The 23,387-nt window shown below is 36.4% G+C and overlaps 2 long non-coding RNA genes across 2 annotated transcripts in view; one reads left to right on the plus strand and one right to left on the minus strand.

Annotated features, from left to right (window-relative positions):
• LOC102139483 (uncharacterized) overlaps positions 1-23,387 on the plus strand; it is a 125,928-nt gene that overhangs the window by 56,789 nt on the left and 45,752 nt on the right. Inside the window, exons 2-4 of the long non-coding RNA XR_001489937.4 lie at positions 14,723-14,844; positions 20,435-20,510; positions 21,856-22,014. This is a non-coding gene — a long non-coding RNA (uncharacterized lncRNA). The remainder of the gene's footprint in view (positions 1-14,722; positions 14,845-20,434; positions 20,511-21,855; positions 22,015-23,387) is intronic.
• LOC135970527 (uncharacterized) lies at positions 373-21,931 on the minus strand. Its single transcript, XR_010586220.2, has 3 exons — positions 21,823-21,931; positions 19,374-19,541; positions 373-538 (listed from the first exon to the last, which is right to left on the minus strand). It is a non-coding gene; the product is annotated as an uncharacterized lncRNA (long non-coding RNA).

Raw genomic sequence — 23,387 nt, forward strand, 5'->3', positions numbered from 1 at the left:
CATTTTTAAAGGCCAGAGCTGCATAGATAGTAATTCATCTGATGGATCTGGGCAAAGTAAATTTAAAACCTTCTGGAAAGGATTCACCATTCTAGATACCATTAAGAAAATACATGATTCATTGGAGGAGGTTATAATATCAACATTAACAAGTTGGGAAGAAGTTGATTCCAACCTTCATGGATGACTTTGAAGAGCTCCAGTCTTCAGTGGAGGAAGTAACTGCAAATGTAGTGGAAATAGCAAGAGAAGTGGAATTAGAAGTGAAGCCTGAATATGTAACTGAATTGCTGCAATCTCATAAAAACATTTTAATGAATAAGTAGTTGTTTCTTATGGATAGTTAAAGAAAATTATTTCCTGATATAGAACCTACCCTGATAAATATGCTGTGAACATTGTTGAAATGATGACCAAGGATTTGGAATATTGTTTAAAATTAGTTGATGAAGCAATGGTAGGGTTTGAAAGGATTGACTCCAATTTTGAAAGTTCTGCTGTCGGTAAAATTCTGTCAAGCAGCATCCTGCAGAAAAACCTTTCAAGAAAGGAAGAGTCAATCAATGTGGCAAATTCATCATGTCTTGTTTTAAGAAATTGCCACCGCTACACCAGCCTTCAGTAACCACTACTCTGATCAATCTGCAGTTATCAACATCAAGGCAAGATCCTCCACCAGCAAAAAGATTACAATTCACTGAAGGCTCAGATGATTGTTAGGAATTTTTAGCAATAAAGTATTTTTTAATTAAGGTAGGTATATTACTTTAGACATAATGCTATTGCATACTTAATAGACTACAGTATAGTATCAACGTAAGTTTTATATGCCCTGGGAAAACAAAATATTTCTGTAACTTGACTTATTGCTGTATTTGCTTTTATGCAGTCTTCTGGAATGAACCCACAGTATCTCCAAGGTATGCCTGGAAATTACTTCATGGATGAGGAAGCTTAGGCTTAAAGGTATCAAGTGACTGCACAGCAAGTTGTGGGCAAAATTTGGTCAACATTCAGTTTTCTTAACCCTCCAAACCCTGTGCACATTCTATTATAGAACATTTCAGGCAGAGTCTGGGGATACGCTTGTCTTCATTCCATATTAATGTCTCTGGCATCTAGAATTCAAAGAGGGAAGTACCTGTATTTGGATTGAGGATACCAGACTGAATTTCAAACCACATTTTCTTAGGAAATAAAGGCAGTGCTTCTGATGTGTCCAGGAACACATGACTGCTCACTTTCGATAAATGTACAGTGAAAAGAATATTCTGCTCTCTTTTGAGTGGAGTGAGAAACTCAGTTTCTAAGAAAGAAATAAAGCCTTTTCCCTAGTGTTTTACCATTCTGATGAGTTTCTGCTAGAAGCTGACATTATTTTTCCAAAGACAGATATTCTTAAAAAAGCAAAAGAAAGAAGAGAATGTCGGTTGTAATTTTTTTTTTGGAAAAAAATTTTAGAAGTGTTCATTAAATAAAATATTCCAAATATAATTGCTATATCTGAACTGGAGTCACCCTGTGATTGTTTTGATTTTATTTGTTAGAAAGGAAATTACAAAATTTAAAGGAAAGCATGTTTAACAGATTTTGAAAAGTTAATAATTGTTGACTATAGTAGGAGGTGATTAAGAAAGGGTTCAGAAACTATTTTGCATGGGCCTCTAAATAATTCATCATTTGAATCTGTCCAATGTGTTCAGCTTTCACAGACCAGCTTAGTATCACTGCCAAATTAAAGTTGGCAACTTAAAAGCTTATTGAATCTTTGGACCAAGTGTTTTCTTGTTGTTTAGAATTTTTCAAAGACAGAATAATTATTTAAGGTAGGAAAGTCTTGCCCATGAAAATATGTTTTAACACTGTTTCTCTAAGAATAGGGTTCTATTTTAATACCTCATATTTCTCTTGTATCCTAGTGACTCCTTAATACCCATTTTCATGGTGACTTCCCTCATTTTACTTCGGCTCATAGTAGATGACCTTTAGCTCTATAGGAGAGGGTAATCTGACCCTCCAGGAAGCTAATACTGAAAATATTATTTCCAATCATTTTATTCTTTGACGTTTACCTTCAAAGCCACTTAATAAAAGCCAGCTGAAACAAAGGTTCTTACTTTCCCTTTCTCTATTACTAGCTTATTTTTTCTTAAAAGATGGTGTTTATTCATAATGTTTAAATAGATAACTCAATTTTATATTAAAAAATGTGATTTACCTTCCAAAAATGCAATATGCTTGAATTGCAAATTATGTACTGGATGTATGTTGCCTATAAAACATTGTGTTCAAGCGTCCTCAAGAGGGCTATCTATCTCATTTTACTGCAGGTAGCACAAAGAAGCCAGATCGGATATTCAACACTCAACTTGAAAATCTCTAGCTCGATCATCCCATTCATTAGGTACATTTTCCACTTTCCATGTTAGTGCAGGCAACAGTGTTGCTAAGTTTCTGCCACTATGTAACAAAGATTCCTTTCTTCCAGGATCCAATAACATTCCTTCACCGCTTTTAAAGACCTCCCAGCAGCCTCCTCAAAGACCTTGATGAGACTTTGAGAGTTTTCCTAAAAATCGCTTCAAGGCTTCCAGTGCTTTAATTAACACTCTCCATAGGCCTCCCAAGCGACTTTCTACTACATCATCCCCAGAGCCACTGATATGTTCTGAAACTTTGGCTGCAATAGCACCCCACTTCTAAGTACAAAAATTTGTATGGGCTATCTATTATTGTGTAACAAATCACCTCATAACTTAGTGGTACAAAACAACAATATTATCATCCCTGTACTCTCTGTGGATTAGGAGTTTGAGATTAGCTTCTTGGCTGTCTCCAGCTAGAGGTCCTTCAAAAGATTGCAGTTAGATTTCAGCTAAGAAAGCAGTCATCTGAAGGTTACTGGGGCTGGAGTATTCACTTTCAAGGTGACGTGGTCACCTGGCTGGTGGCTGGTGCTGGTTGCTAGAAGCAGTCCTCAGTTCATTACCACATAGATCTTTCTCCAGGGGTGCTTTAGCATCTCACGGCTTTATAGTGTTAGGAGATGACTCTCCATACATCTCTCACATCTTGTGAGCAGGAGATCTTAAAATTTCCCTTGTTCTGAATTCTCTTTTCGAAGATGTTTGCATAGCAAACTGCCTTGATTAATGAAGATAGTCCCCCTCTAGAGCAAAGGGAATGGATTTTTCACTTAATAAAGATACTGTGTCCTTAAGCTAAAGGTTAGACAAGTTTACAGCCCATTGTAAAAAATTGAGTTTCCTAAATTTGGGTGTGTATCTTCTTTAACACAACCCAGTGCATGTATAAGCATCCCTTGTTCCACTTTGCACTGGTCTGTGGAAACTGGGGCTGAAGGAACTGAACATGCTTAAACTTTTGGTTACTTTCATTGTTTTGAGTCATCAGCTGTCCTTTGACTTTGACTCAGGGATCTCATTTCTTCTATTACCATCCACAAAACTGTGGCAAGGTAACTTGTGTGTTTGCAAGTAAGATAAAATCTCAGATATTCATGGTTCTTGATAGGCAGCTGGCTTCCCCTAGAGTGAGTGATCTAACAGACCAATGCAGAAGCTGAGATGACTTTTTGAATTAGCCTAGAATGTCACATATCATAATTTCTACAATGTTCTGTTGGCCAGCCCTGATTCAGTATAGAAAGGGACTATACACAGTTGGAAATATCAGCAGGTAGACTCATTGAGGACCACCTTGAAACATAGCTGCCACAGCTCTCCTAAAAGTTGTAAAAACCTTAGCTCAGGGATAATACACTGATTATCTTTATGTTCCCTGTAGAGTTCAAACTAGTGTCTTCATACAATATCCACTCAACAAATATTTGTTTAGTATCATTATGTGGAAGAGTACTGAAATTACTAACAACATGTGAATTAGGATCAAGTGAATTAAATATAGCATAGTCGTATTTCATTTAATGAATATTTAACCATATAAATTCAACTTTATGAATTAAGGGGGGAAAAAGAAAACGGTTTTCACAAAGCAAAGCGCTTTAGTCATAAGCAAATTACTTCCTCTGATGCCCAACCAATAAAAACCAATAATCTACCCCTGCTCCAAGGAAAAATAATTCGCTGAACTCCTTGAGAAATAGAATTATATTATATTCAAACCCTGTTTATTCTAATTCATAAAAATTTAATGAACTTTCGTAGTTAACTTTGACTTAAGCAATCTGTCCCCTATAAATGTGTTTAGAATCTAATCACTGAAAATTTCCTGACTGCACTGTGTAACATTTTTATGAAATATTAAGGTAGGGAAAAGAAGAGATTTTTAGTGTGGTGATATAGTTCATCTAACTATATCTAAATCAAACTGCCATCTTCAAGTCCTGCCCCATTTGGTTTTTGATATCAGCTCAGCTAGTGGCACAGGCTTCTTTGAAGCTCAGTGATTGAGATTTATCAAAAACAAACCAAAACCCAAAAAACCTGCCATGATCTTGGTGGAAATAATTTTCAAATTCTTATGCAGTTATTATAGTTTCTGGCTTGTAAGCATAATGAGTTTAAAGCATTAATTAGGAACACATTCCATCCTTTGCCTCCCATGGTTAAACTGTTTAAAGACCTTGAAGCCTCCTGGGCAAAACAATCAGGCCATGGTGTGATCATCTCCCTCTTGTTTTCTTTGCTTTGTGCTTCTTCATCTTTAAAAATGTCATTCGTTTATTCTAGGACTGTTTGGCACTTTCCACTTAGCCAACAGTAGACAAAAGAAGTCAGAAGTAGTTTGGGTTTGTAGATTCTTGAAGTGACTTATTTCTGATGGTTGTATACAGTCATTTATTGCATAAATATTTGTTGAGCAAGTGCCAGCTAAGAATCCTGACACTGTGCTAGGTGCTTTGAAACAAGTGATAAACCAGATGCAGCTCCTGGTTTGCATCTAAAGGAGTGCTCAGGAAAGAAGATGAAATGAGACAGGGACATTCCTATCTACAACCCAAAGAAACAAGGGGTAACTTGCCATGGTAAAATATTATAATAATGCAGATGGTGAAGAGATTATTTCTTGATAAGAGGAATTAAGAAAAGAGACATGGAGGAGATGGGATTCAAGTTCTACTGGAAAGGAATTAGACATGGAGAGGGTGGGATGAGCGAGACTATAGAAGAAAAAAAACAAGGAGGCAGAGGAATGTGAGTCATCAAAGTAAAGAATATAAAAGGAAAAAACAGAATAAATTTGAGCTGAGAAGTTGAAATTCAAATTCTACAAGTGATAGGGAACCACTGAAGATATTTTAGCATGTTGTGATGTCATCTGAAGTTTTCCTTAGGACTTGAAGACAAGAGAATGAAGGTGGTAAGACCAATTAATGGGTCAAACCATCTAGAGTTTTGTTACGTCTTTCTAATGATTTTGGACATTATTCCAGAACCAAGAGTAAGGCATTTTAAAAAAGTTTTAAATATAAGAACCAGTTATTTAGATTTGTATTTTAAATAGCTAACTCAGGCTGAGGTTCAGAGTTTGGATAGGAAGGGATAAGAATAGAGAGAGAGAAAGGTAAGATGACTCCTTAACTAGTCTGCCTTTATAGCTCTTAGTTTTTGCAGTCTGCCCTTTTGCTTGATGATCCGTTTTAGGCAATGACAACCTCTTCTGGCTTGACTCAGTATCCTCTTTCAAGTATCTTTTTGATTTTCACCTTCTGGTCTCTCACCTTGTGATCATAGAAAGAAATGTACTTGGTTTAAATAGAATCAACACTTTGGACCCACTTACTGCATGGTTTCCCCAGTAGTGAAATAAGGGATGGTGAGGTGAGAGGAAATTAGAGAACATTACCGCCATTTGTCATTGTGGTTATTGTAGAGTTTTCTGAGTTTAAATGAGAAGTGCGAGTGTGAGAGTGTGTGTGTGTGCGTGCGCACGTGTGTGGGTGCCCGTCTCAGTATCATTGAAGCCACATACCAAAGACTGTAAGGTTGGCCCTTAACTGCAGGCATGGGACAAAGGAAATCAAAATTCATGTCCTAGACTCAACAGTCTTAGGAAAGATAAACTCTGAAACTTTTAAGTCTATGAAAATAGAGGAGAGCGAGCATTGTGTCCAAAATGAAAAGTCTAATTTTGCTTCTGCCAAAATGCGATAGATGTTAGAGAAATCCTCTGGAGCAATTGAAGCTAGAAGAAGTGAACATTTTTTGAAGAACCTTTAAGAAAGCTTCTGGGCACAAATCATTGTGAGATTGGTTTGCATTTCCTTGATGATTAGTGATGTTGAGTATTTTTTCATATACCTCTAAGCCATTTATATATCATGTTTTGAGAAATGTCTGTTTGGGTCTTTTGCCGATTTTCAATCTAATTGTTTTCTTGATGTTCAGATGTTTGAGTTCCTTGCATATTCTGTATATTAATTCTTTGTCAGATGCGTAGCTTGTAAATATTTTCTCCCACACTGTAGGTTGTCTTCTTACTCTGCTGATTGTTTGTGTTGCCGTGCAAACTCTTTTTAGCTTGATGTAGTCCCACTTGTCTATTTTGCTTTTGTTGTCTGTTGCTTTCAGGCCTTATTTAAAAAATTCTTTCACAGCTCAATGTTGGGAAGTGTTTCCCCTTTGTTATCTTGTAATAGTTTAATAATTTTGGGTTTTACATTTAAGTCTTTAATCCATTTCGAGTTAATTTTTGTATATTGTGAGAAGAAGGGTCTAGTCTTATTTTTCTGCATGTATATATCCAATTTTCCTAGCAGTATTTATTGAAACAACTATCATTTGTCCAATTTGTGTTTTTGTACCTTTGTAAAAAATTGGTTGGCTGTAGATGCATGAATTTATTTCTAGGTTTTCTATTCTGTTCCATTGGCCTATGTGTCTATTTTTATGCCACTACCATGCTGTTTTGGTTATTATAGCTTTGTAAAATATTTTGAAATAAGATAGTGAGATGCCTCCAGATTTGTTCCTTTTGCTCAAGATTCCTTTGGCTATTGGAGGCCTTTTGGATTTCCATATGGATTTTAGAAGTTTTTTCTTTCTGTGAAGAATGTCATAGGTATTTTGATAGGGATACATTCAATCTATAGATCACTTTGGGTAACATAGACATTTTAACAATATTAATTTTTTCAATTGATAAACACAGTGTATCTTTCCATTTATGTGTGTGTCCTCTTCAATTTCTTTCATCAGTGTTTTGTAGTTTTCAGGGTGTAGATCTTTTATCTCCTGGTTAAGTTTATTCCTAGATATCTTTTTTGTAGCTATTATAGAATTTTAATTTCTTTTTCAGATAGTTTATTATTAGCATATATAAATATTTGTAAATTTCTATGTTGGTTATATATCCTGGAACTTTATTGAATCTGTTCATTAGTTTTAATAGTTATTTGGTATAGTCTTTAAGGTTTTCTGTATATAGGATCATGTCTTCTGCAAACAACAACAATTTAACTTTCTCCTTTTCTATTTGGATGCCTTTTATTTTTTCTCTTGCTTAATTGCTCTGGCTAGGACTTCTAGTACTATGTTGAACAGAAGTGGTGCAAGGGAGCACCCTTGTTTTCTCTCTGATTTTAGAGGAGTAACTTTTTAGTCTTTGCCTACTCATATGTTACCTGTGAATTTGTCATATGTAGCCTTTATAGTGTTGAGGTACATACCTTCTATATTTAATTTGTTGAGAGTTTTTATCATGAAGAGTTTTTGAATTTTACTGAATGCTTTTTATCCACCTATGGAAATAAAAATATGGTTTTAAGCTTTCTTTCTGTTAATGAGTTATGTCACATTTATTGATTTGCATTATGTTGAACCATCCTTGCATGCCTTGGATTAATCACACTTAATCATCATGAATAATCTTTCTTTTTATTGTTATACTTTAAGTTCTAGGGTATGTGTGCATAACATGCAGGTCTGTTACATATGTATACATGTGCCATGTTGGTGTGCTGCACCCATTAACTCGTCATTTACATTAGGTATATCTCCTGATGCTATCCCTCCCGTCTCCCCCGTCCCCACAACAGGCCCTGGTGTGTAATGTTCCCCATCCTGTGTCCAAGTGTTCTCATTGTTCAATTCCTATGAGTGAGAACATGAGGAGTTTGGTTTTCTGTCCTTGCAATAGTTTGCTCAGAATGATGATTTCCAGCTTCATCCATGTCCCTACATAGGACATGAACTCATCCTTTTTTATGGCTGCATAGTATTCCATGGTGTATATGTGCCACATTTTCTTAATCCAGTCTAGCATTGATGGACATTTGGGTTGGTTCCAAGTCTTTGCTATTGTGAATAGTGCCTCAAAAAACATACATGTGCATGCGTCTTTATAGCAGCATGATTTATAATCCTTTGGGTATATACCCAGTAATGGGATGGCTGGGTCAAATGATATTTCTAGTGCTAGATCCTTGAGGAATCGCCACACTGTCTTCCACAGTGATTGTACTAATTTACAGTCCCATCAACAGTGTAAAGGTGTTCATATTTCTCCACATCCTCTCCAGCACCTGTTGTTTCCTGACTTTTTAATGATCACCATTCTAACTGGTGTGAGATGGTATCTCATCGTGGTTTTGATTTGCATTTCTCTGATGGCCAGTGATGATGAGTATTTTTTCATGTGCCTGTTGGCTGCATAAATGTCTTCTTTTGAGAAGTGTGAATAATCTTATTAATGTGCTGTTGAATTTGGTTTGCTAGTATTTTGTTGTGAATTTTTGCATCTACGTTCATCAGGGGTACTGGTATGCAATTTTGTTTTTTGTGTGTATCCTGATCTGGTTTTTGTGTTCGAGTAATGCTGTCTTTATAAAGTGAGTTTGGAAGTGTTCCTACCTCTTTAATTTTCTGGAACAGATTGAGAAAAACTGGCAATAGTTCTTAAAATTCATCTGTAAAGCCATCAGGTCCTAGTCTTTTCTCTGATGGAAGATTATTATTACTAATTCAGCTTCCTCACTCATAATTTGTTCAGATTTTCTATTTTTTTATAATTTAATTCTTTCTAGCTTATCAAATCTGTTGATATATAGTTGTCTATAATAGTCCTATTTTTTGTATTTCTGTTGTGTCAGTTGTATGTCTCTTTTTTCATTTCTGATTTTATTTGAGTCTTTTTTCATTTTTTAAATTTTTTATAGATAATGGTGTGTTAGATTTGTTTTTCTTTCCAAGAAAGCAACTTTTCACTCATTGATCTTTTGAATTATTTTTGCACCGTCTATTTTATTTATTTCTTCTCTGGGCCTTATTATTTTATTTTATTCCCTATATCAATCTTGGGTTTATTTTCTTCTTGTTTTTCACTTTCCTTGTCAGATTGTTTATTAGAAATCTTTCTTCTTTTGTTATGTGGGAGGATACTGCTATTCACTTCCCTTTCACAACTGTTGTTTGTTGTGTCCCATAGGTTTTGATATGATGTTTTTATTCTCATTTGACTCAAGAAATTTACCTTTTAATTTCTTCATTGACCCAATGGTTATTTGGGAGCATGTTGTTTAATTTCCATGTATTTGTAAATTTTTTGTTTGTTTTTGATTTCTAATTTTATACCAATATTGTTAGAATATATACTTTATATGCTGTCTCTTTTCTTAGATTTGTTAAGACTTGAATCCTAACATGATCTATTCTGGAGAATGTCTCAAGTGCAGTTGAGAAGAATGTGATTCTGTAACTGTTGAATAGAGTATTCTATAAATGATTGCTAGATCTATTTGGTCTATCAGAATTTCTTTATATGTAAATTGAAGTTTTTCTCTTGATAACTTAAAAATTCGGTTTTGACAGTTTAAGTGTAATGTTCCACACACACACAAAGACAGCTTACTTCTTCAGTCAGTCCACTTGGAATATAGTTGTTTATTTATTGTTTTAGTGCCTTTTTTTGGCGGGACAAGCACCAGGTAAATCCAGTTGGCCATCTTGCTGATGTCACTCCTTCCTATTTACTTTCTTAACACCAGAGAGCAGAGTTTGTGATCAAAATCTTAGCACTTTAAATTCCCTATGGGTAAGTACTTTTTATACCTTTGGGTTGATAATGAAAATAGTTGAGCCAGTTGTAAATATTTCCTTTTGGTATGTGACAGTACATTTTTTGCAAGATAAATGACTATAATTTAAAGAAAATTATCTGCTGGCCTCTTTCTATGTTGTTTCATTGACTAAAACACTGTGACTAGATCAACAGTTTCAGATTTAATTAAAATATTAAAATTGCACTTATATGGGTGGCAAACAATGACATGGAGAGATTGAGTCTTTTGCCCAAAGTTACATGGCAAATTGGAGGTGGTGTCATCATTAATACAATTTATTATCAGGGCAATAAGTGGGTTTGAATTTGCAAGGATAAGAAACTAACCTCAAAACACAACAAAGAAGAATGATTGATGAAATCAATGAGAAGATGGCTCACCACCAAAGAATTACGTTTGGCACTACTTTTATGACTTGCTTCTTATACTTGATCTCAAAGCACTATATGATGAAATTAAGAAAACATTTAAAATGTTCAGCTTATGAAATGTATTTGTTTCCTAAGATGGCATGCTCATTCATGACACTTGGGTTCAATGCACATGTTTAATGGTAAGAAATCTAGCTTAGAAAAATAATAAAACAAGGAGCCATCAAAGCCCAAATCCGCAGTCATTTTTAAGACACTGTTAAATGTTGCTTGCATCATTAAAAACATTTTCATATGTCTATCACTGAATAATCATATACCCAATCTTAGGTAAAAATAACTGCATTTGCCAATAGTTTGCAGTTGAAATAAAAACAAAACTCTTCAGCCAGAGAAACCTTTTAAAATATTTCAGTATTTGCCTATATCAATTTCCTGACATATATTAACTAACTTACGCTCTCAAGAGGTATTTTTTCAATGACAGATTGTGCAGGTCCTTTTTCTCAAGCAATTTATGGTTTAGAAAGGCAAATCAGCAACATATATATTAAGAAATTTTATTAGGTATTTATGTTAAAAATATTGCTCCACTTTGTAAATATGTGAAAAAATTATGTATGGTGGGTTTATTTCAAGATGTATTTAAAAATTTTTTTATTGAAGTAAAATATACATATAAACTTTGCCATCTTTACTATTTTTAAGTGTACAGTTCAGTGGAAATACATACATTTATATTCTTTATCTCTCCTATATACCTCCACCCACCAATCTTCATGAGATCCACTCTTTTTTTAGCTCCCATATATGGGTGAGAACATGCAATGCTTGTCTGTCTGTCCTTGGATTATTTATGTAAGAAAATGACCTCCTGTTTCATCCTTTTTGCTGCAAATGACAGGATTTCATTCTTTTTTATGGCTAAATAATATTCCATTGTGTATATATGCCACACTTTCTTTATCCATCTATTCATTGGTAGATACTCAGGTTGATTTACATTTTGGCTGTTGTGAATAGTGCTACAATAGACATGAGAGTGCAGATATTTTTTGACATATTGACTTCCTTTCTTTTGGATATACATCCAGTAGTGAAATTGCTGGACCATGCATGTTCTATTTTTAGCTTTTTGAGGAACCTACATACTCTTCTTCATAGTGGCTGTACTAACTTTCATTCCCACTAACAGTGTATGGAGGTCCACCTTTCTCTGCATCTTCACTAGCATCAGTTATTGTTTGTCATTTTGATACAAGCCATTTTAACTAGGGTGAGATTATACCACATTGTGATTTTGATTTGCATTTCTCTGATTATTAGTGATGCTGAATTTTTTTGTATATATTTGTTTACCATTTATATGTCTTCCTTTGAGAAATGTCTGTTCATATCTTTTGCCCATTTTTAAATTGTATTATTTCTTTTATTATTGAGTTGTTTGAGTTCTACTTATATTCTAATTACTAATCCCTTGTCAGATGGATAGTTTGCGAATATTTTCTCCCATTCTGTGGGTTGTCTATTAACTTTATTGTTTCCTTTGCTATGAAGGAGCTTTTTATTTGGACATAATCCTATTTTTCTATTTTTGCTTTAGTTGCCTATGATTTTGAAATTTTACACAAGAAATCTTTGCCCAGACCAATGTACTAGAGTATTTCCCAATGTTTTCTTCTCGTAATTTTATAGTTTCAGGTCTTAGATTCAAGTCTTTAATACATTTTGATTTGATGTTTGTGTATGGTGAAAGGTGGGAGTCTAGTTGTATGCTTCTGCATATAGTTACCCAGTTTTCCTAGCCTCCTTTATTGAAAAAACTGTCCTTTTCTCATTGGAAGGTTTTGGAGCCTTTATCAATGATGATTTGGTTGTATATGCATGAATCTGCATTCTATATTTCATTCCATTGGTCCATGTGTCTGTTTCTATGCCAGTACCACCCTGTTTTGGTGACTATAGCTTTGTAATACATTTTGAAGTAAGGTGGTGTGATGCCTCCAGCTTTGTTCTTTTTGCTGAGGATTGCTTTAGCTATTTAGGGTTTTTGTGGTTTCATATAAATTTTAGGATTATTTTCTGTTTCTGTGAAGAATATCATTAGTATTTTGATAAAGGTTGTATTGAATCTGTAAATTGCTTTGGGTAGTATTGCCATTTTAACAATATTAACTCTTCCAATCCATGAGCATGGAATATCTTTCCATTTTTCGTGTGTGTCATCTTCTATTTCTTTCATCAGAGTTTTGTAGTTTTCCTTTATAGATGTTTTACTTCTTTTGTTAGATTGATTCCTAGATATTTTAATTTTTTGTAGTTATTATAAATGGAATTTTCTTCTTGATTTCTTTTTCAGATTGTTCACTGTTGATGTATAAAAATTTACTTATTTTTTTATGTTGATTTTGTATCCTGCAACTTTACTGAATTTATTTATTAGTTTTAATAATTTTTTTAGTGAAGTATTTAGGTTTTTCTAAACATAAGATCATGTCATCTGTGAATACAGCTAATTTTTTTCTTCGTTTCCAATTTGGCTGCCCTTTCTTTCTTTTCTTTCTTTCTTTCTTTTTTTTTTTTTTTTTTTTTTTTTTTTTTTTTGTGAGAAAGGGTCTTGCTCTGTCATCCAGGCTGGACTGCAGCAGTGGGATCTCAGCTCACTGCAACCTCCACCTCCTGGATTCAAGTGATTCTCCCACCTCTGCCTCCCTACCAGCTGAGACTATAGGCACCCGCCACCACACCTGGCTAATTTTTGTATTTTTTTGTTAGAGACAGGGTTTCGCCATGTTGGCCAGGATGGTCCTGACCTCAAGTGTTTCGCCCTCCCAAAGTGCTGGGATTAAAAGTGTGAGCCACTGCACCCAGCCTGTATGCCTTTTATTTCTTTCTCTTGCTTAATTGCCCTGGCCTTTCCAAATTTTTAAGTGTGTATGTAGGCACATCTGTTTTTTAAATTATTTTATTATTTCAATCCTTTTAAGGAATTCGGTTTTTTAGAGATGGCATCTCACTCTGTTTCCCAGGCTGGAGTGATCTTAGTTCACTGCTGCCTCAAACTCCTGGGCTTAAAGAATTCTCCTGCCTCGGTCTCATAGGAAAATCGCTTGAACCTGGGAGGGGGAGGTTGCAGTGAGCTGAGATCGTGCCACTGCACTCCAGCCTGGGTGACAGAGAAGGCTCCGTTTTAAAAAAACAAAAAGCGGGGAGGGTTACGCTAAGGGATTATATTCTGGATTTAATCCCTGTCTGTTACCAGCTGCCTGAAAATTTCCTGATAGTTTTTGGGGCCCTATCCTGCCTCCCTCATATCTGCCTATCTACCTATTCTAACAATAATATCTGCCTCATAGGGCTGATAAGAGGATTAAATTAGTTAATATACCTAAAGGACCATCAATTGTGGCTGTCACATAGTAGTAAATTAATAAATATCATAATCATTAATGATAGTATGATTTCACCAAAGCAGCCAAGTTACTTTATTGAAGAAAATAAGTTTTAAAGTTAGTTATATAAAAATATTTTAATATTGCACAAGTGAAACCATGAACTCATTGATTCCTTTTATTTCACATTCAACCAGTTATGATAATGGGAAAACATAATCTGAATGTAACATTTTCTTTTTATTTATTATATGACACACTAGCATTTAGCTCATAATTTTTTTTTGACATTTTTTACCCATAAGAGTTAGTTTCAGCTCTACATTCTTGCTTATAGTTTCTTGAATCCAAGTATGGTATTCCTCACTTTTCTTATGAACAGGGAGACTTTTCTGAACAGGGAGACAGCACAATTTCATAGAAAATACATGCATGTTTGAATTGATTTTTAATTTTTGCATAAAATTTTAATTTGTGTGTAACCTATGTGTATCTTAGTGGACAAATGATTTAATTGCTCTGAACTTGAATATCCTTAGATCTAAATTGTAAACTAGAAAGCATACCTTGCAGGATTATTGTGTTACCTAGTATATATTTAAAATAATTTGCATGTTGATGGCACATAATAGATAATCAGTGATGGCATAAAGTTAAACAGAAACAGCAGAAAAGAAGCAACATTTCCAACATGTAATAAAAATCAGAACAAAAATAAGACTTTTCACCTTTAGTTTTGGAAAAAATTAAATATTTAAAAATTATGCAGTATGGCAGATGGTTGGAAAAAACTGGAACCCTTACAAATTGTTGATGAAAAGATAAAGGGGTCCATTCTGTGGAGAACAATTATGTAGTGTCTATCAATGTTTAAAAGACAGTCTTTGACCCAACAATTCCACATTTATTTAACTTAGATAACAGAAGAAAATAAGTGCAACATGCCAGAAATCCAGTAAAGAAGTTCAAGTATCAGAAGAGCATGAATCAAAACCAAGTGCAAGAAGAGGCACCTTGACATTGAACTAAAGGCCACCAGGTACTCACTGGGTCAATGACTCTTCTCATTTTTATGTAAATATGAATCATCAGGTGAACTACTTGAAATGCACATTCTCGGACTAATTTCTATTTTTAGAAAAGCTGATGATTCTGGTCCTCAGAACATACTTGAAATACCAAGGTTCAAGTACTTCCTGGTAAAGGAGTACTTAAACAAAAGAGTAAAGAAATGGACACTTCAGTCCCCATGTCCACCCCTCCATGCCTGTGGCCAATAGCACTCAAACTGAGAACACCTTTTCTGATGACCCCATACTGTGTCCAGAATCTAGCCCAACATAATGTCCCATTTTCCAAGTGTAAATCGCTCAGGTATGCTTGCAATATGTTAAAATGTTAAGCCCCTTTCATATTATTTCATGTGGTGGTAGGGAGAGTGATGGTGCTGGTTTCAAACTTAGACATGCAGCAGAATCAGCTGGAAAGCTTGTTTAAATGAAGACTGATCAGTCCAGTCTGGCTGCTGGGTGGAGTTTTAGATTCAGTAAATCTGAGATGAAGCTGAGAATCTGTCCTTTCATAAGTTCCCAAGTTATACAGATGCTGCTGGTCAGGGACCACAATTGGAAAACCACTATCTTAATGCAATTGCTTCTGTGCAAGAAAACCAAAACCAAAGCCCAAACAAAAAAGTTCATGCCAATACTAAGTGACAAAAACCAAAAAGCTCTAATAAATTCAAAGGAAATATTTTTCTTCTCGGAATAAATCAAACTGGAAAAGCAGGCCCTCTCTATCCTCCCAGAAGAAAAGGGAAACAGGATTGGAGAGACAACTTCAAAGCAAAGGTCACTCCCTGGAAAATGCCCCACATCCAAGCTGAGAACAGTAGAAGTGTGCAAAAAGAAAAGTCTTAATCACCCTGTGAAGCAAGAGCAACCTTGATTCATAAGATGTGTAAGCATTGCTCTTAAATGTAACACTAGATAAGGATTCATCTTGTGAACGGTAGGAAGAGGGAAAATACCTGACACATACCCATTCATAACCATTCTCTTGATAAGTCTGTTGAGGTGAAGTACTCCAGGTTTAGTTGTAACTTTTTACATAAAACAGGAAGAAGAGAAGAAGTTATCCGTGACATTCTTACTTTCCTCAAGCAGTAAGACTAAAGAAATAATCAAAGAGAAGCAAATGTAGAAATGTAATGTAATTCTTTGGATAGAAATAGTGCCTTTAGGAATAAAATTAGGTTTACTTGACAAAGTTTATCCAGGGAATAGGATAAACTTGGGGTTGTTAGTGAGCTTGTAAATTGCCACTGTTACTAAGCAACTTTTAGAATACTTATTGTGAACATCAGTAAGCTTGTGGATGGTTTTTCTTTCTATCCCTGATATTAATTGAACTAAAAATAAACCAGACGTTTATCCAGAATGATTTACCACATCAATTATAAATGATTGTTTTACAAAATTTCCTCTCAGATTTTTAAATCTTGGATTTTTTAAGATGAATCAACACCTTACTTTGAGAAAAAAGAAATTATTTACTTCTGAAATTCGTGCGCAAGTTAGCCAACAATGATAATGTTTATCCTAAGAGGTGTAAAAGATTTCCGGGGGCATAAGTTTCCTCTTTAAAAAGGGAAAGTAATTACTAGATTTAGAATAAATTTCCCCAAAGCAGAACCTGGAATTTCACCAACCCCTTTAAGTTCTTTAAGCCTAATAGTTTATTTTTGTTGTTTTTAATTATTGTTACTATATAAAATTCAAGACAGTTTTACATATAAACAGCTAAAAATGAAATTTCCCCAGAGTGCATTAAGGGGGTTGATGTTCCTTCTAGGATTTGTGTGTTGTCTATCATTTAATGTCTCTCTCTCTCTCTCTCTCTCTCTCTCTCTGTGTGTGTGTGTGTGTGTGTGTGTGTGTATGCTTATCTGTGTAGTATATATATTTATATACTTTTATTTGCAAATAATTTGTACCTTGCTTTTTTCATGCAGCACTGTGGAGAGTTTTCTATGTTTCTTCTTTTTTTTTATTTTTATTTTTTTTTTGAGACGGAGTCTCTCTGTCACCCAGACTGGGGTGCAGTGGCGCAATCTTGGCTCACTGCAAGCTCCACCTCCTGGGTTCAGGCCATTCTCCTGCCTCAGCCTCCTGAGTAGCTGGGACTACAGGTGCCTGCCACCGCGCCCAGCTAATTTTTTTTTGTTTTTTTTTTTTTTGTTTTTTTTTTTTTTGTATTTTTAGTAGAGATGGGGTTTCACCATGTTAGCCAGGATAGTCTCAATCTCCTGACCTCGTGATCTGCCCATCTTGGCCTCCCAAAGTGCTGGGATTACAGGCGTCTGCCACCGTACCTGGCCTGTTTATTCTATATCAAGATGTGTAGACCTGTATCATTCACTTAATAGTGGTATGGGATTTCATAATAGAGACACTAGTTCAGTTTAATATTTGTCCCAGTGATAACTTTAAGCTATTACCAGCATTTTTGCTGCATCAATCAATGCTGCAATCAATGTTCTTATAAACACAACTTCGTGTACATGTACAACAGCTTCCTAGATGGCATTGCTGGATCAAAGATTACCTACCTTCAAAATTTTGATTGATTATGCCAAATTATCCTCCATAGGGTTTGTATCAATTTGTCATTCTACTAACTGTGAGAGTTCTATTTTATACATCATCTCTCATACTGAATGTTATTAAATATTATTTCCCAAATTAATAGGTAAAAATGACATCTGGTATTCTTTAGGTTTATGATTGTTTATTAGTTAAGTTGAAAGGAAAGTGAAGACTTCATTCTGGTAATAGCAGGAGGAAGAAGGGAATGAGGGCAACAGCAGCATTCACAGAATATTAGGTAATGTAAAAGCTCAGCTGGTGAAATAGAAAGACCTCAGAATACAGTGGCCTAAATAGTAGGTAAGTTTCTCTCTCTCTCTCTCTCTCTCTCTCTCTCTCTCTCTCTCTCTCACATGAAATGTCTGGCCAGTGTGGGCTGCTGGGGCAGCTCTGTTGCAGGTGATTATTCAGAAACTTATATTTATAGTATTTGCTACTCCTAGGATATGATCCTCTTCCCTATGGTAGAAGCTGGGTTCCCGCGTATCTATGCAACCTGTGGGAAGGGGATACTAGGGAGGTTGAGATGTGGTTTCTAGCTAGATGTTCATGCATTCAAAACCCCAAACACTAGATTTTAGCACTTTTTACAGTGGAAGTGAGAGGTGACAACGTGCTGGCAGCCCTCGCTTGCTCTCCGCGCCTCCTCCGCCTCAGCGCCCACTCTGGCTGCACTTGATGAGCCCTTCAGCCCCCCCCCCCCCTGCACTGTGGGAGCCCCTCTCTGGGCTGGCCAAGGCCAGAGTTGGCTCCCTCTGCTTGCCGGGAGGTGAGGAGGAAGAGGCGTGGGCGGGAACAGATGCTGTGCAAGGCGCTGGCAGACCAGCACCAGTTCAGTGGGCATGGGCTCAGTGGGCCCACACTCAGAGCAGCCAGCTGGCGCCGCTGGCCCTGGGCAGTGAGGGGCTTAGCACCTGGGCCAGCAGCTGCCGAGGGTGCGCCAGGTCCACCAGCTGTGCCGCCCACTTTTGCCCTGCTCAAATTCTAACCGGGCCTCAGCCACCTCCCTGCAGGGCAGGGCTCGGGACCTGCAGCCCACCATGCCAGAGCCCTGCCCTGCCATGGGCTCCCACGCAGCCCAAGCCTCCCTGACAGGCACCACCTCCTGCTCCCCCGTGCCCAGTCCCATCCACCGCCAAAGGACTGAGGAGTGCGGGTGCACAGCGAGACTGATGAGCAGCTCCGCCTACAGTCCCAGGTTAGCATGTACTAGGTGAAGCCAACTGGGCTTCTGAGTAGGGTGGGGACTTGGAGAATTTTTATGTCTAGCTGGAGGATTATAATGCATCAATCAGAACTCTGTGTCTAGCTCGGGGTTTGTGGATGCACCAATTAGCACTTTGTATCTAACTGATCTGGTGGGGACTTGGAGAACTTTTATGTCTAGCTGGAGGATTGTAAACGCACCCATCAGCACCCTGTGTGTAGCTCAAGGTTTGTAAATGCACCAATCAGTGCTCTGTGTCTAGATAATCTAGTGGAGACTTGGAGAAGTTTTGTGTCTAGCTAAAGGATTGTAAATGCACCAATCAGCACTCTGTGTCTAGCTCAAGGTTTGTAAATGCACCAATCAGCACCCTGTCAAAACGGACCAATCAGCTCTCTGTAAAATGGGCCAATCAGCAGGATGTGAGTCTAGCTCTGGGGTCAGTTAAGGGAATAAAAGCAGACTGCCCCAGCCTGCATCCCCTTCCACACTGTGGAAGCTTTGTTCTTTTGCCCTTCACAGTAAGTCTTGTTGCTGCTCACTCTTTGGGGCTGTGCCACCTTTATGAGCTGTAACACTCACCAGGAAGGTCTGCAGCTTCACTCCAAAGCCAGAGAGACCATGAACCCACCAGAAGGAAGAAACTCCGGACATGTCCAAACATCAGAAGGAACAAACTCCAGACACACCATCTTTAAGAACTGTAACACTCACTGCGAGGGTCCGTGGTTTCATTCTTGAAGTCAGTGAGACCAAGAACCCACCAATTCCGGACACAGAAGTGATGCTCCTGACAGCTGCTTCTCAAATGGACGAATTGTTGCTTTGCTCCAAAATTCTATGTATATGCCCTGTATGTGCTGGAGGCTTCGTATAGTGTCCCTAGGGATGAGAAAAGAAAAATGTTTGCCAGTTGAATAGTTGCTATCCTATTAAGCAGGAGCTATGTTAATTTTCACCAGTCTAGATATCACTTTTAGAATAACAGCTAAAATCAGATAAAATTGTTGATAATTCACAGTCATTCTCCAAAGACCATCTAACCATTTTCCCTGGGGTTGATTTGCAGGGTCCTCAAAAACTTCCTAGGTCTAGAAACTGAGTGAGAGGCTATAAGAGGTCATGAATCCACCCCCGTCTCTTTGGCAACTCAAGCCAGATTGCTGTTTAGAAGACATACACTTTTTGCAATTATATAGATCAAGTAATACCTCATCAACCACCCATCCACTTTATTACAGGGAACATTGTCATTAGCCACCGCCACAGATTCCTGCAGGTCAAAACACTGATTGCCACCCCATCTCTGTGACTGATTATGGTAATTGCAACCACCTTTTCTCTGAAGGTTAAGCACTACCACATGGCCTTTCCTACCCCAGGATTCCATTATTCTCATTTAAATGAGAGATTTCTTCTCTCATAAACAAGAAATGAGAGATCCTAATACAATGGCAGCATCCCCCACCTTTATTTTCAGTTTGTCAAAGAGCCACTTCAAAACTTTCTGAAGATGCTGTTCTCTTCTTTGTGAATTTTCTTATTTGCTTTGATGGAAAGAGTATTATTTTTTTAATGCCTTCACAGAAAAAGGTACAGTGTTCTCTGGATATCGTGATGGACAGACAAGGAAGGTGTATACATTGCATATAATAAATCAGCCTCAAGACCTTAATTCTTTAAAGTCTTGTGTTTTTTTTTTTTTTTTCTTCCAATTAGATCAAGAAAGTTCTGGCAGATTAATATCATGAAATGTTGTTTTTCATTAAATCCAGGCTTCAGTAGCCAACAAAGACAACTACTAGAGGTGCTTACAGTTGCCTTGGCTGGCACACTAATTCAAAATACTGGGTAAGTGCATATATTATCTATTGATGAATTGGTTCAATTCACCATTGTATTTTGTCTTCTTCAGTATAACACTCTTAGAAACCATCCCTACACAGTTTATAAGGTTCATGATTATTCAGTTTTAAAAGATCTTTTAAGTTTTATGATACATACTGTCTCTTTATGAAATAGGGTTATCAATTCTATACCTGAGGGCTGCTGAGATATAACTCTAGTTATGGGTACAGAGGCAATGAGAGATAGTGTGTGTGGGGGGGTGGCTTTTGAGAAGAACTGGCATCCCTTTGTGAGTCAAAAGCGCAGATTAGGTCATTGAAAGGTCTTTCTACATAGGAAGTTTATTTTTCTAATACCAGGAAAGAAAGGTTCCTTCTTTTTGCAAAACAATCTTGAGTTGATTTGGAAAATCAAAGTGTACACATTCAAATGGGTCTATCCTATCCAAATATCCTTATCCCCAGTCTCGCAGTGCAACTTCTCAGCCAATGCCCTAAACTTATCATAAGTTCTTTGGTAATGATGTATATTTATAAAATGCAGCAATTCTGCTACTTACACAATTATACATTGGGGCCCAGTCTTCAGGCATGTCTGTCCTGCAGTTACGAGATATAAGGGATTCTTTTAAGATTCACTATAGGAGCTATCTAGTTCTCCACTAGTGCTTTGTGTTTGAAATTTAAGTTGCTGTGCACTTTTCTTGTTTTTTGTTTGTTTGTTTGTTTGAGCTCCCTGCATAGTCATAAGTAGGTAGCCAGCCCATACTTTTTATAATTACCAGTACTGACATATAAATGAAATGCAACAGGAATTGGATACCTGATCCTCCATCCTATGCCAGCGCTGGCAATAATCCGAGTAATTATGATACCACAGCAAGCCATTACCTATCTCCTATTTTCCTTCAGGAAGATAATGCCTTCATCCAACACTTAACAAACCAGCTTCTGAATAACCTATTAAGGAGCTACTTTATGTGGCTATTCCTGGTAGTAAATACTGTATTATTCAGAATCCCTACAGGAAACGATTCTTCCCAGATGGTTCAAATGCAGAGACTTTAATGAAGGACTACTTATGGATGTGTGTGGGGGGTGAAGGGATAGTGAGGCATCCATGGACTCACATCAGTAAGAAAACATTACTCCAAGGACAGAAAGGTCAGGGAGGAAATGAAGTTACTCAAGCACAGAGGGAGCTAGGATTATTAAAAATATGGGCCATCTGGTTGAAGCATTGGTCTTGGAGGGATGCGGCTAGTGCTAAATATACCTGCCAACTCATAGAAACATAAGGGAAGAAATACTCTTACCTCTCTTTTTTGTATTCGCCAATCTCCTGCCAGTGCTTCCAATCGCTGAACTGAACTGGGAACCAATCAACAAGGGAAACCAGGAGATGCAGTCCCTGAAGTTCAGCCTCAAGTAAGGCAGGGGAAGAGAATATGTAAATTTGTGGAGAAGAGTGGTGATGGTGGGAGCTACCAATAAAAACTATCAAAAAGGTAATTATCTCACATGTCATCTCATTTTATCTTTGTACAAATGCTATCAGCATTTCCCTGCATTTTATAAATAAGGAAAGTGAGGGTCAAAGATATGTTGCTAGTAAATTGCTTAAGCTCACATAGCTAGTAAATAGCCGTGCCAAGGATGAAGCCAGATCTATCTAGTGCATATTGCAGTCCTTCCTCTGCCACACCATATCGTGACTTAAACATTTAGATCTCAGCATGAAAATGAAAAGAGACTGAAAGTGATAGAGTCGGTATGGGGAGTGGGCACACACAAAACATGCGTTTTTGACATTCTTGAAACAATTTTAAATACATGTTCTTAATAGAATTTATAATAATATGAGATTATTTATTTACAAATTTTTTACTTACTTGAACGTAGGGCTCATCAGGACAATGATTTTGTTTTTCTTCTTTACTGCTATATTCCTGATGCTAAGATCATTGCACAAAATTTAGTAAATTTTCGAAGAATATTTGTTGAATTAAAAACTAAAGAAATGAATAAATGAGTGGGTCAGGATATGTGCATGTTCCTTTGGAAAACTAGTAGCATAGAATTGTAGCCTGAAACAATAAAATTTTAAATAACTCTTCATACTATTGAGCATTTCCTGAATATTTCCAGGAAAAAAATATATCAAGTTATATAGGTATCTATTTTCTTGTTTAAATATGATAATCATAGTTAGAGCTATACTAAACACAATCAGTTCTGTCTTTACTGCAAGTTTTGGTCTCTATGGTAACAAAATAATATATTGACCACAGTAACCTTTTAAACACTTATTAAGAACGTTATCTAAAAATTATTTCTCTTCTTTAAGATTAAAGTCACTTGTCCCTTCATCTTTTCCTTATACAAATATTTCCAGATAAATTACCCTTTTGGGTGCCCTCTTCTGTGAATGGTTCAATTGTTCATTAATTTTCTGAAAATGTTAATACTTGGTAACATAAACTTAATATCGTTCTCCATATGTTTACTGACTTGTCAAGAGCAAAGTGGGGTGATTGCCTTCCCTTTTTAGGAAAATATATCTCTATTAATTAACCTATTTGGGAAATATATCTCTATTAATTAACCTATCAGTAAATATCAGTAAAACAATTTTCCATTGTAGCCATAGTCTGTTGTTAATTCAAATTGAATATGCAGGGAACTAAAAACATTAAGTAATTTTCACAAAAACTACTCTTAAACAAGATTCATTGTGTATAGGTCTACCTGATAGTCTTAAGACCAAATGTTGAGTTTAGCCACTGACAATTTGCAGAGTGCACCCATATGTGTTTTGCCCACCACTTTATCTGTAGCATGTAGCACAGTAACTCATATATAATAATAAAAGGAATAATAA

Source organism: Macaca fascicularis, chromosome 4 (assembly GCF_037993035.2).
Source record: "Macaca fascicularis isolate 582-1 chromosome 4, T2T-MFA8v1.1".
In the NCBI taxonomy this organism is placed as follows: domain Eukaryota; kingdom Metazoa; phylum Chordata; class Mammalia; order Primates; family Cercopithecidae; genus Macaca; species Macaca fascicularis.